Genomic DNA, 13060 nt, shown 5'->3' with positions numbered 1-13060 from the left:
CTCATCTAGGATATGTTGCCAAGCAGTCAACAAAGTTTATGAGATAATCCAAAAAATACACAACACATTTAGTACGAGTTCTTTTTTTACTCATTCTTGTAGATATATTGATGTAGGGTCTGATTTGTAATTACTGGTTGGACTTACTAAGTACTATTAATTTTTTAAATTAAATTACTTTGTATTATCAAGAGATAATAATGAAAAAGGACAGACAAGCAGCTGGCTTCATCACTCAATGTCAAGTATTAACAAGAAGATCTTCTAGCAGCATATCTGTGATCTTGGTTATTACTGAATAAGTTTTGTAATATGCATTGCATTGTGCTTGTATGTAGGGATAAAATTTTATGACACTGGTAAAATTTATGGCTCAATATAGGTGAACATCAGAAAGCTTACATCATTTAATTGTCTATGTCAAAAAAAAGTTAATCTTTCAAACGTTCAGTAACTAAACTTTATATTTTATGAATTTTCAGGTGAGAGGTCCAATGCTCATGTTTGTGGAGGGGTTCCTGACTTTTATGGTCATTGGTTGATTCCCTTCTTTTTTAGAGGATATGAAGGTATACATCGAATTTCATAAAAATACTATAAATCTACAATTATCGGCCGATCTTCATTTTCTAAAGATTACCGGGTTGTAATCGTGAAAGATTGAATGGACACTATGGAGCAGCTTCATTTGTTGCGGGGACTAGACTGCCTTCTGCTCCATTCTTGTGTTTTATTGGTGTCATCCCGGGAGCAATTGGTTATTTCCTCGTTGTCCTGCCAAGTGGATTTGAAAATTTTTCTACTTTAGTTTGCTACTCTTTGTGTGCGTGCTTTTGGTTGTAATTCTGATGATGATGGTTGCGAGTGTTGTTCCCGATAATCTAATGGGGATCATTACTGGTGCTGGGCTTTAAGGAACTATGATGTTGAATGAGGGATTTTTCAAATTACCAAATGATCTCCCCAAGCCTTTCTAGAAATATCCAATGTACTACATCTCATTCCACAAATATGCATTTAAGGAATTTTACATTTACGGACTAGAATAAAATTAAGTAACTCAACCTTCTATTTTATTATAATAAATTTTCTTAATTTGGTTATTTGTTAAATTTGAAATATTTTGGTTTGGCTATTTTTTGGCATCTCTATTTTTACATTGTGCATGAATAAAATAGGTAATCAGAAATCAGTGCAACTGATGTTAAAACAAATTCATTTAACACCATTTATTTCAATTAGAAATGGTGTTAATTTAACAATATAACATCTGTTATGCAATCCAAATCCGATATATCTCAATGGTTAATACATTAGTTTTAGTGGTACATTTACATCGGTTTATCAATAAAACCCGATGTTAAATAACACAATAAACAAAAGCTTAAAAATAAAGAACTGATGTTAGAAGGATTGTCTAAGTCAGAATCAGGATTTAGTGGGATAATGATTTATCAAGCCGTCAGGATTTGCATAACCGTCAGGATCTGCATGCAATCAAGATTTGCATTAAGTTGAAGACTATTAGGATATGACTAGGTCACATGATAAATCAGAATGTTGATTTATACAGTCCCGACATTTGGGGAGTATTATATTGTCGGTTCCTAATTTATAGGATCGAAACTGTTAATTTGGATATGTATAGAAATATGATAATTATCATTATAACATATCTAGTAATTGATAGAGATTGATAGAACATATGTAGTATATATTGTTGTGTATATGTTGTGTACTTGATGATTTCATGAACAAAACACCTTAGTAGATTTTAATTAGTGAAATAATGTAGCACTCGATGAATAAGATTTATAGTCCCGACGGATGACTCATTATAGTCCCGACGGATGATGACTTATTATCCATCGAGTGAGTAGCTTATGTAACAATAAGTCTATAGCACATTTCTGCATTCACCATTGTATAGATTCTGTAAGTAGTATTCAAGTCATGTTGACTTTAACTAGATATACAAAATAGGTTGATTAATTGTACATAGATGATGTCTTGTAATTCTGCATAAATGAAATGAAGTCAAGTGCCAGTTTGCTACCCGACGGATGATCAAATAGACAACCTGATGGATGATCAAATAGACAACCTGACGGATGATCAATAACTCGACGGATGATCATGAACCCGACGGATAAAGAATTCAAATATTTGTTGACAGTGACAACACAGTCATATGCGTCGAGTGGATACAAATGGAATGTGGTAGCCTATTCAACTGGGTTTTCGAGAACAAAGAAGCATTGCCATTTCCATGCTATTATGAAGATATTCAAAGATGCTGGAATAGAGTAATGAAGTAGCATTGTAATAGACTAGATAGTTTTTGTTTTATTATCTTGTCTTATTACTTTGTAATCTTGGTAGTAGCAAATAAGACACTATCGATCTAAGCAAGAAAGCAGAGAAACATTTGTAAGCAGCATTCTTAGCATTTCTCTGTAGTCTTAGAAGTTCAATTGTTGTAAGCAGCTGTGAGCATTTCTACACACAGGATTCTCTCGATATATAATATATATCTCTGGTGGAATCATTCAAATCCACCAGAAAGTTTTTAAAGACTCTTGTTTTTAATTACTTGTGTTTTAATTCACTTAAGTTTTTATTCCGTATTATGCTAATCAATACACTTATATTTATATTTGAGTTAGAACATGTTATTTCAAGAAAAAGTTTCAAGAATTCCATTCAACCCCCCTTCTGTAATTCTTGTCATATTGTTAAGGGACTAACAATTGGTATTAGAGCAAACGCTTAACTTACAAAGAGTTTAAAGATCAAAACAATACAGCAAGATGAACAAGAAGGATGTTGGAGTCAAGATCCCTTTTCTAGATAAAGATAATTACCATCATTGGAAGGTAAAGATGCATCTTCATGTTCCAATGAGAGCAGCAATAGGAAACGAGCCATCAGTCCCCAAGCCAAGGCATGAATGGTCTGATCCTGACATTGAACAAGTCAGGAAGGATAAAAAGGCCATGAACATCCCGTTTAATGGAGTTGATGGAGATATGTTTGATAATATTATCAACTGCAAAACTGCCAAGGATGTTTGGGATACAATACATATAATTTGTGATGGCATCGAACAAGTTAGAGAAAACAAGACACAGCTCTTGATTCAGCAATATGAGCATTTTCACAATGAAAAAAGTGAGTCTCTCACTGACATTTTTAGTAGGTTTCAAAAACTACTAAATGCTCTAAAGTTGCATAGAAGGGTCTATCAGACAAAAGAATCCAATCTGAAATTCCTTAGATCTCTTCCAAAGGAATGGAAACCAATGACAGTCTCATTAAGGAAAAAAAACTCACAAGATTATAAGGAGTTTACTTTGGAGAGACTGTATGGCATCCTGAAAACCTATGAGCTTGAAATAGAGTAGGATGAAAGGATGGAGAGAGGAAAGAAGAAAGGAGGATCCATTGCACTAGTTGTTGAGTTGGAAAAGGAGAAGAAAGTGAAGATGGAAGCTGTTGAATCAACTTCAAGGGTCTGTGAGAACAAGGGCAAGGGGCTTGAAGTAGAATATGGAGATTCTTTGAGCCAAGATGATATGGAAGATATTGATGAACACCTAGCATTTCTTTCAAGGAGATTTGCCAAGCTCAAGTTCAAGAAGAACTTTGGAGCAACCAAGACAAATAGAAACATGGTGGATAAATCAAAATTCAAATGTTTCAAATGTGGCTTGGCAGGGCATTTTGCCAGTGAGTGTAGGAAGTCAGATTCCAGTAAGAAAAAGTTTGAGCCAGTGGATTATAAGAAAAAATACTTTGAGCTGCTCAAATAAGAGGAAAGGGCTTTCATAACAGAAGAAAATGACTGGGCAGCAGATGGTCTGGATGAAGATGAAGATGTCAGCTATGTCAATCTAGCCCTAATGGCCAAGTCTGATGAGACAGAAACAAGTTCTTCAAGTAATCAGGTAATTACTACAAACCTTGCATATTTATCTAAAGCTGAGTGTAATAATGCCATAAATGACATGCCTACAGAGTTATATCATTTGTGTGTTACACTTAAGTCTCTTACTAAAGAAAATTCTAAAATCAAAGAAAACAATTTGTTTCTGAGTGAGAGAAATAATGTGCTTGAGTCTCAGTTCATTGATTTTGAAAAATTAAGAATTGAGTGTAAAATTGCCAAGGAGGAATTAACTAATTCCTTGAAGAAGCAGCTCGAGCGTGAACAAGAGGTGATTAAAGCATGGAAAACATCCAGGGATGTCCATGCTCAAATCACCAAAGTTCAAGGAATTGAGTCTTTCTGTGATGCAGCCTGGAAAAAGAACAAAGAGAAACTAGAACCAAATTTGGTAGATGGAGTGCTTACAGATGTAGACTCGACGGATGATGAGGATCATCCGTCGGATAACAAAAAGTGTTATCCGTCAAATGATGAAAATCCTCATCCGTCGGCTGTAAGCAAGCATATCAGTAAAGCCAAACTTGTTAAGCTGAATGAGAAGTATGGGTCTATTTCCAAGAACTTTGTTTCAGGAGAATCAAGTCAGGTTAAGAAAAGGAAAAAGGCTAATGTTGGTAATATGACTGTCAAACAGTTAAGTGACAGACTTGAAAAGATTGAGGTAAAAACAGAGACTAAAAAGAAAAACAATAGGAATGGTAAAGTAGGGATTAACAAACACAATAACTACACACCTGATAAATATGCTCCTAGAAAAATCTGTGTCAAGTGTGGTAGTGTAAATCATTTGTCTGTTAATTGCAAATCTTCCATGCCTACTTCCATGTATGTGCAACCTCAATTTCCTAACATGAATGCCATGCCTCCCATGCCTATGAATGTTATGTCTGCACAGAATATGAATGCTCAGTTGCTAACATGCCATTTGCACATAATCCTTATTATGCTGCATTTAGTATGCCACAAATACCATTTAGCATGCCATACTGGAATAACATGTTTATTAATAGCATGCCATTCCCTGTTAATAATAATATGCATGATAATTCTGTTGTAATGAATGGTTTCAAAGGCCAAACTCAAATGACCAAGGATGAACCTGATATCCCTAAGTCAAATGAGATAAAGCCTAAGAAATAGAAAAAGAAAGCTAACAAGGCAGGACCCAAGGAAACTTGGGTACCAAAATCAACTTGATTTGATTTTGATGTGTGCAGGGAAATAGAAAGAATCTTTGGTACTTGGATAATGGTTGTTCAAGAAACATGACTGGTGATTCTACCCTTCTCACAGAGTTTAAGGAGAGAGCTGGCCCAAGTATTACTTTTGGAGATGACAACAAGGGTTATACTGTGGGATATGGCTTGATTTCAAAGGACAATGTCATCATTGAGGAGGTTGCCTTATTGGATGGTCTCAAACATAACTTGTTGAGTATCAGCCAGCTTTGTGATAAAGGCAACTCGGTAACCTTCATTTCAGAAGCCTGTGTTGTGACTAATAAAAGAAGCAACAAAATGGTTCTCACTGGTGTGAGAAAAGGAAATGTGTACCCAGCTGATTTCTACTCATCTAATGCAGAATCTGTAACTTGTCTTCTCAGTAAAGCAAGTCAGGATGAAAGTTGGTTATGGCACAAGAAGCTATCCCATTTAAACTTCAAGACCATGAATGAGCTAGTAAAGAAAGAACTGGTTAGAGGCATTCCTCTAGTGGAGTTTTCTAAGGATGGACTGTGTGATGCCTTCCAAAAAGGGAAGCAGATTAAAACATCATTTAGGAAGAAACTTGATTCAATAATTGAAGAGCCTTTGCAACTACTTCACATAGATTTTTTTGGACCAGTCAATGTATTTTCCATCTCCAGGAAAAGATTTTGCCTAGTAATTATAGATGATTTCTCAAAGTTCTCTTAGACATATTTCCTAAAGTATAAAGATGAGGCTAGTAAAATCATCATCAATCACATAAGGCAAGTCAATAATCATCCTGATTTCAAAGTTAGAAGAATCAGGAGTGATAATGGAACTGAGTTCAAGAATTCTGTTATGAGAGTATTTTGTGAGGAAAATGGGTTTCTGCATGAGTTTTCAGCAGCAAGAAGTCCACAACAGAATGGAGTAGTGGAAAGGAAGAACATATCACTTATTGAAGCTGCCAGGACAATGCTTGAAGAATCTAAATTGCCAACATATTTCTGGGCTGAAGCTATAAATACTACATGCTACACTCAGAATATTTCTCTGGTTAATCAAGCAAGATGCATGACTCCCTATCAATTGTTTAAGAACAAAAAGCCAACTCTAAATTTTCTTCATGTCTTTGGCTGCAAGTGCTATATTCTGAGAAATCAAACTGATCAAAATGGGAAGTTTGATGCTAAAGCAGATGAAGGAATTTTTGTTGGGTATGCTGTTGGTAAAGCATATAGAGTCTACAATCTAAGAACCAACATTATTGTGGAATCAATACATGTTGTGTTTGATGATAAAAAGATTGAAGGAATGAAAGATGGAGATTACCATGAGAGCCTCAAATTCGATAATGTGGAGATGGTTAGTGATGATGAAAGTGATCAAGAAACAGTGTCTAAGGGTAATGCAGATAAATCTACTACCAATGAAGTACAAAACTCAACATCTGTCGAGTTGCATAATACTTCATCCGTCGGGAGGCAATCTGCGTTATCCGTCGGGAGACAACCAGCTTCATCCGTCGGTACTCAAAATTCACCATCCGTCGGGTTATCAAAAGGAGCAGGAAGTCAAGATAGATCACCTATAGAAAGTTCCCCTTTCTCAAATCAAAGATCCACAAACTCAGGGGGTGTTTCCAATAATCAAAACTCAATCACACATCAAGACAACAATGGGGTTTCTTCATCTAGAGTGAATCTACCTCAATAAAAGGAAATGGACAAAAGATCACCCCTTTGAGCTTATCATTGGTGATGTTTCTTCTAGAGTTCAAACAAGAAGAGCAACTCAGGAAGAATGTCTATACATCAGCTTTCTTTTCAAGGAAGAACCAAAGAAGGTAGTAGAAGCTTTGTTGGATTCTGATTGGATTTTAGCTATGCAGGAGGAGCTAAACCAATTTGAAAGGAATAATATATGGAAGTTGGTGCCCAAACCTAAAGGAAAGAATCCAATAGATACCAAATGGGTATTCAGAAACAAGATGGATGAAAATGGCATAGTAGTCAGGAACAAAGCTAGATTCGTTGCTAAGGGCTATTGTCAGCAAGAAGGAATAGATTTTGAAGAAACATTTGCTCCTGTTGCAAGACTTGAAGCCATCAGAATCTTCTTAGCCTATGCAGCCCATGCCAATTTCAAGGTCTATCAAATGGATGTCAAAAGTGCCTTTCTGAATGAGGATTTGGAGGAAGAAGTTTATGTCATTCAACCTCCTGGTTTTGAAGATCCAAATTTTCTAGAACATGTCTATTGTCTTTTGAAAGCCTTTTATGGCCTGAAGCAAGCACCTAGAGCCTGGTATGACACTTTATCAAAGTTCCTTTTAGAAAATCACTTAACAAGAGGTACTGTAGATAAAACTTTATTTTTCAGAAATGTTAATGGCTCTAGTATACTTGTTCAAATTTATGTAGATGATATTATTTTTGGCTTTACAGATGAGAAACTTTGCAAAAAGTTTGCCAAATTGATGCAAAGTAAGTATGAAATGAGTATGATGGGAGAACTAACTTACTTTCTTGGCTTACAAGTTAAGCAAGTTAGTGATGGAATATTCATTAGTCAAACTAAATATATTTTTGATCTTTTAAAGAAGTTTGATCTAATGGATTGCACATCTGCAAAAACTCCCATGGCCACTGCAACTAAGCTTGAATTAAACACTACTGAAAAGTCTGTGGATATTTCAAGTTATAGAGGCATGGTTGGCTCACTTCTATACTTAACATCTAGTAGGCCAGATATAATGTTTGTTACATGTTTATGTGCTAGATTTCAGGCTGATCCTAGAGAATCTCACTTAATAGCTATTAAGAGAATTTTCAGATATCTCAAGGGAACACCAAATCTTGGCATTTGGTACCCTAGAGATTCTGGTTTTGATCTAACTGGTTATTCAGATGCAGATTATGCAGGTTGTAGAATTGATAGAAAAAGTACAACAGGAACCTGTCAATTTCTATGAAACAAGCTTGTGTCCTGGTTCAGTAAAAAGCAAAATTCAGTTTCTACTTCTACAACTGAAGCTGAATATATTGCTGCTGGTAGTTGCTGTGCACATATATTATGGATGAAAAATCATTTACTAGACTATGGTTTGCAAGTTGAAAGGATTCCTATTTTCTGTGATAACATAAGTGCAATTGCCAACACTGAAAATCCAGTACAACATTCAAGGACAAAGCACATAGATATCAAGTACCATTTCATAAGGGAACATGTAATGAATGGTACTGTGGAACTACATTTTGTTCCAAGTGAGAAGCAGCTTGCAGATATCTTTACCAAGCCACTGGATGAATCCACCTTTTCAAGGTTGGTAAGTGAGTTAGGTATGCTTAATTACTCTTAAATCTGTCTGAGTTAATTTGCAAGTTGAAATGCAGACTGAAACTTAATTAATTTTCCAGTCTTGGATGAAATCTTGGCTAAGTCAAAATTTACATCTCGACGGATGATCTTTATCCATCGAGTTTGAACATCCGTCGATATATAATTTGCTAACAATAATCAATTATGTTTTTGGAATATTTTATATCTTGACGGATAACAGTTTATCCTCATCCATCGAATTGTCTTAATCTCATCCGTTAATTCCCTATACATTATCCATCGAGTATACTTACAGTTTGTAAGCATAACACGACGGATAATGGGTGGAATTTTTACATTTTTTTTAAACGGCTATTTTAGGCAATTTCTATTGGTTACTTTATTTTACTTTATTATTTTTATCAGTTATTTTTTAGATAGTATAAAAGTTTATTTCATTGCAATTGCTTTTCTTTTATCATTCTCAATTCAACTGCTCTAATTTCATTCTCTCTCAAAGCACTTACTCTCTTTCTCTTCAAGCTCTTATTCTCTAACAATGGCACCTGTTGTAAAGATTATGTCTCAAACTGGGTTCATTTATGAGAAGAACAATTTCACCGCACTAGTGAACAGGGGTATTCAGCAATCTGGAGATTATCACAAGATGATGGACTTTGTGAAGAGTTACAAGCTCAACTATGCCATGCTAGAATCACCCACAATCTTCTGTGAAGTTGTTGAAGAGATATGGATCACTGCTACCTACAACTCTACAGATAAGACCATCACTCTAACCATTAAAGGTAAATAATTATGTATCAATAGTGATGTGATAAAAGCATGTTTCAAAATTCCTGATAATAATGTGACTTCACCACACACTGACACCGATATAATCAATATGCTTAATTCCATGCACGATGCACTTCCTACTTCTAAACTGAGTGATATTAGGAGAATGGGTCTTAGGAAAGAGTGGAGTTTCTTGTGTGATGTAGTTACAAAGGTTTTCTCAGGAAAGATCAGTAATTTTGATTCAGTGAATATTTCCATGCTTAACATGCTCTACATGCTAGTAACAGATAAATTTTACAATTTTAGTGACCTAATCTTGTTTGAGTTAAGTTTTAAATTAGGAGAGTTAAATAAAAGAGGTAAGAATGTGTATTATGCTAGATTTCTTATGTTATTAGCTAACCACTTCAGTGAAGAGATTGTGCTTGAGAACCCTAACAATAAACTAGATTGTTGGGTTCAAGAGAGAAGGCTCATTGTAGATTTGAACAGGGCCAATTATCACAAGGATGTGCCAATGTTCTATTTTCCTGTAATGCAATCACCTCAGGTAAGTGAGGTAAGTTCACCTATCCCTATAACTATTCCAACCTCCACAATTTCTTTGAGTTCAAGTGTGGCTATGACAACTGTGTCAATGACCAAACAGTTGCCTACCAAAGCTGCCAAACCTACACTTATTTTAAAATCCAAATCAAAGAAAGCCCCCTCTGGTATCTCCCAAAAGATGCCAGTTGAAAAATCCACTAAAGCCAAAGAGGGGAGTGTGAAGGAGGATAAGTTAGGTGAGGGAAGGGGTGAACATAAAAGAAACCCCAAAAATAAGGTTGGAGAGTTGAGTGAATCCCAGCCTAGCCATATTACAGTTTCCCAACAAACTGCAGTACTTAAAAAGGATAAAAGCTCATTTCTAGCTGCATCCTCCCAAAAGGATGTAGCTATTGAACAAAGCTCTCAATAAAGAGCACATGCTTTTGGGAGGATGCAGCTAGAAATGAGCTTTTGTCCTTTTTAAGTACTGCAGTTTGTTGGGAAACTGCAATGTGGCTAGGCTGGGATTCACTCAACTCTCCAACCTTATTCTTGGGGTTTCTTTTATGTTCACCCCTTCCCTCACCTAACTTATCCTCCTTCACACTCCCCTCTTTGCCAGAAAGAAGAAATCAAAAACCTTTGGGGATGCACAGGGTACACACACAGTTCAAACTGGTGCTAAAGACACAGTCACTGCACCTTCACAAATTCAGTTTGATGTGGCTCCAATAAATGTAGAGTCACAGCCAAAATCTCTAGTTATAGAAGCACCTCAAACACCAAACTCACCAACAAATTCTCTGGATGTGGATATGATAAACACATCAATTCCTGATTCCCCTTCTTTAACTCTGTTGGGGAAGCCAAAATCTAGTGCAAGTGAGCATCATCTTTTAGATGATTTGTTGGCTCACTTGCCAATTCTTTCAGGAACTGTTGTGTCATCTATGCCTAAAATATCTTCAATCAACACAGAGTCAACCATAGTTTCTATTCCCAGCTCATTCAGTTCTACTCTCTCGACGGATATTGCTCATCCATCGAGTAGTGATTGTATCCCGACGGATAAGCCTAACAACAGTTATCCGTCGGATAGCAAAACCACTCACTCGATGGATATCACTCATTCGTCGAGTATCTCTGCACAGCTTCAAACTTCAATTATTTCAAGTGCAGAAGATTTCGTTGTTGTACAGTCACTCTTAGGATTGAGAGAGAAGAGTGTTTTGAGTGAGAGTCTGGGTTGCTCCCAGGAAAAAGGAGAGGAAATGAGTGAAAATCTGCAATCCATTTCTTCAGAATTGGAAAAAGAGAGTGAGAGGAGTCCCACCATAGTAGGTGAAGGTGAGGGTGTGAGGGTGGGGAGCCAGGGTGAGACCCTGATGCAACAAAAGAGAGAAAATAAAAGAAATGCAGGTACTGGAGCAATAAGGATGGATGTCATTGCTAGTGAGTTAATGAATGTCCAGGATGCAGACATGGAAGGACTATCTCAGCATCCTAAAGATGTTATAGATTCCACTTCCCTTGATGCTGAGGCATTTACTCACCCTGTTCCAGCTTATCAACTTCTAGCTGAACATGGCAATGACAATGCAGAAAGGATGCTGAATTTGGTGCATACCACACATTCTATAATGAGAGTTAAGGATGTCATCACAGCTTTGCCTTCTACAGCTGGTGATGTGGACTATGAGACTGGTGGTTCAGTTGATTTCTTTGGAGATGGGAGTGGGGATAGTGAAGATGAAGCAATGGACATAGAGGAAGAAGTAGGCTCAAGTTCAAGGTCAGGTATGCCATCATGGGCATTCTCAAAGCACTGTGATGAGCATTACTTCAAGACAACCCTGATCCAGTTAATCAATCAGACAAATACTGCCCTTCAAACCACTACCAATGCTAACACCAAGAAGCTCCTTCAGGCACATCTAGCCTCCATGCAACTTCAACAAATCTAGGGCTTCCAACATGCTAGGGATGTGAATACTATGAAGAATGATATTGAGGAGATGAAAAAGGCTATTTCAGATAGAATAGATTCTAAACTTCAAGAAGCTACAATGCTTGACATCAAGAAGCAATTAAGGAAAAATTTTGATCTGTCAACCAAGATAGATACCTTGGACACAAGAATGTCAGTCATGGAAGCATCTTTAACTGCCATTCATCTCCATCAAGCCCAACAGACTGATCTACTTCAAAAACTGGTGGCTGCTCAAACCCCCTCCTCTACTCAACTTGATGATAACAAAAAGGGGGAGAAAGGACTAAGTGAGGGGGAGAGGCTTCAAATTCAAATCAGTAAAGTAATTGTACCTTCAATTACTATCTCAAAGCCATCAGTTACAGATAGTATAGATCTGATCAATGCAGCAGCAGCCAGCATAAGAGCAGCTGATAAGGAAAAGTTGAGTTTAGTCAACTGGGAGAAGATTGATGAGGAAATACAGAAGAAGTTTGAACTTATCAAGGAGCCAGTTAAGTTAGCCATCCATCACTCTCAAGTCAAGCAAATTAGTGTGAATGAGATGAGCATGAACTATCTGGAAAGAGGACAATCTTCCTGTATCAAATCTCCAAAGGCTGAAATAATTATTAAACCAAGGGTAAACTACTCAAAATCATCATTGAAGAACCCTTTGGACACTGTGTATAAGACACCTAAGCCTGATGAGAAGAAGCTTCTGTCAAGGTCAATTGCTTTATACAGAGATCCAGCTGATTCAGCTTCCAAAAGGAGAATTGCCAAGATTTTCAAAAATGGGAAACAAATTTGTGTGGTGGCTGGATATCCTCAATTTGCTCAAGCAAAGAGAGAAGAAAAGGCTAGATTGAAGCAGGAAAAGAAGCAAGCTGCTCTGGATGCTAAAATGACTAAATAAAAGAAAGAGCAGATTGCTATCTTGGCCAAGCTACATGCTGTTAATTCATCACAGCAAATTCCTTCTCAACCATCTGAAGCTATTGAATCAAAGAAGCAAGTTGAACAACAGAAGAAATCTCCAAGAAAGAAGGAATTGGCTAAAAGAACTAAAAGGAAACTAGATATTGTTGACAAGAAATTGGAAGATCAATTTCCTAAGGAATCCACATCATCTACAACTGAAGCATCAAAGCCCTCTGTGGTATTTGAAGATATCAGGGTGGTGGATCCCTAAAGGAATATTCTTGGTGAACCTATTGTGCCCAAGGATGAGCCAATAGAATGGGAGAACATACCAATTCCTGACTTCAATCTACCAATCCTTAGCAAGCCAAAAAGAAC

At 36.6% G+C, this 13060-nt stretch overlaps 1 pseudogene; it reads left to right on the top strand.

Annotated features, from left to right (window-relative positions):
• Positions 1–200: 200 nt before the first annotated feature.
• Positions 201–1049, top strand: LOC141719697 (ABC transporter G family member 1-like; annotated as a pseudogene).
• The last annotated feature ends 12011 nt before the right edge of the window (positions 1050–13060 follow it).

The sequence above is a fragment of the Apium graveolens genome, chromosome 4 (assembly GCF_009905375.1).
Source record: "Apium graveolens cultivar Ventura chromosome 4, ASM990537v1, whole genome shotgun sequence".
NCBI classification, from domain to species: domain Eukaryota; kingdom Viridiplantae; phylum Streptophyta; class Magnoliopsida; order Apiales; family Apiaceae; genus Apium; species Apium graveolens.
Note: the sequence above shows the minus strand (reverse complement) of the source record. Positions and strands in the feature narration are given on the sequence as shown.